We start from the raw sequence: 2,067 nt of genomic DNA on the forward strand, positions 1-2,067 counted from the left end.
CAACCACTCTGGAAATCGATTTGGGGCTTCCTTAAAAAGCTAGAAATAGAAGTACCATACAATCCAGCTATCCTGCTCCTTGGAATATATCCTAGAGAAATAAGAGCTGTCACACAAATAGATATATGCACACCCATGTTCACTACAGCACTGTTCACGATAGCAAAAAGATGGAAACAACCTAGGTGTCCATCAACGGAGGAATGGATAAACAAATTATGGTATATTCACACAATGGAATACTATGCAACAATAAAGAACAATGACGAAGCCGTGAAACATAACATGGAGGAATCTGGAGGGTATTATACTGAGTGAATTTAGTCAGTCACAGAAGGACAAATATTGTACAAGACTACTATTATAAGAACTCATAAAAGGTTTAAACAGAAGAAAACATTCTTTGATGGTTACGAGGGTGAGAAGGGAGGGTGAGGGTTATTTACTAACTAGACAGTAGACAAGAATTATTTTAGGTGAAGGGAAGGACAGCACACACTACAGGGGAAGTCAGCACAACTGGACTAAACTGAAGCTAAGAAGTTTCCAGAATACAATCAAACACTTCAAGGGACAGAGTAGCAGGGGCGGGGGTCTGAGGACCATGCTTTCAGGGTACATCTAGGTCAATTGGCATAACAAAGTTTATTAAGAAAATGTGCTGCATCCCTACTTTGGTGAGTGGTGTCTGGCGTCTTAAAAGCTAGCAAGCAGCCATCTAAGAAGCATCATTTGGTCCCAACCACCTGGAGTAAAGGAGAATGAAGAACACCAAAGACACAAGGAACGTATTAGCCCAAGAGACAGAAAGGGCCACACAGACCAGAGACTTCATCAGCCTGAGACCAGAAGAACTGGGTGGTGCCTGGCTACCACCAATGACCACCCTGACAGGGAGCACAACAGAGAGTCCCGGATGGAGCAGGAGAAAGGTGGGGTGCAGAACTCAAATTCTAGTAAAAAGACCATACTTAATGGTCTGACTGAGACTGGAGGAACCCCAGAAAGCATGTCTCCCGGACTCTGTCAACCCAGAACTAAAACAATTCCCAAGGCCAACTTTTCAGACAAAGATTGGACTGGACTGTGGGACATACAGTGATACTCGTGAAGAGTGTGCTTCTTAGCTCAAGTAGATACATGAGACTATATGGGCAGCTTCCGTCCGGAGGTGAGATGAGAAAGCAGAGAAGGTTAGGAGCCAGTTGAGTGGACATGGGAAATCAGGGGTGGAGAGGAGGAGTGTGCTGTCACAGTTATAGGGAGAGCAATTAGGGTCACATAACAATGTATGTATACATTGTTGTATGAAAGACTAACTTGAATTGTAAACTTTCACTTAAACTACTACAATTTAAAAAAAAAAAAAAAAAGAACTTTGGCTGCTAACAAAAAGGCCTGCAGTTTGAATCCTCCAGCAGCTCCTTGGAGACTCTATGGGGCAGTTCTACTCTGTCCTGTAGGGTCACTGAGTCACAATTGACTTGACGGCAATGAGTTTTTTTTTTTTCCATAGGGTCATAGGCATGCAGTCAGCAGTCTGATTTAAATCTTAACACTGCTGCTTACCCGACGTACAGCCTTCAGTGAGCCACTTAACCTCACTAAGCCTCAATTTCCTCATCCGTAACATAGCGATCATAGTAGTAGCAATTCCCTCTTAGGGTTGTTGTGAGGATTAAGGGAGATTTTGTATGTAAAATGCCTGGCTTAGTACACATTTAACAAATGGTAGCTGTTACTATTATTACTCTGCTACACATCAGGTCCTTCTGCACCAGCCTTGCATAGCTTTTTCTCCCTCTCAGTCTCCGGGACCTCAGACGTCCCGTTCGCATCCCTGATTCCCCTTTTCACTGTTATTCCTGGCTTTTCTGAAGCATAATCACTAGCTAAATCCCAGATCCTGCCCTTTGCTGAAATCCAAAATCTTCACCCATTGCTCTCTGCTAATATCTGGCCTGAGCCCTGTGGACCCTGAAGTCTCTCTAAGTCTCAGCTTCCTCAGCTGTGAAATAGGTATCATAATAGTGCTGCCTACAAGGGCTGTTGAGGTGATTAAGTGAG

This window comes from Trichechus manatus, unplaced genomic scaffold (assembly GCF_000243295.1).
Source record: "Trichechus manatus latirostris isolate Lorelei unplaced genomic scaffold, TriManLat1.0 scaffold00016, whole genome shotgun sequence".
Classification (NCBI taxonomy): domain Eukaryota; kingdom Metazoa; phylum Chordata; class Mammalia; order Sirenia; family Trichechidae; genus Trichechus; species Trichechus manatus.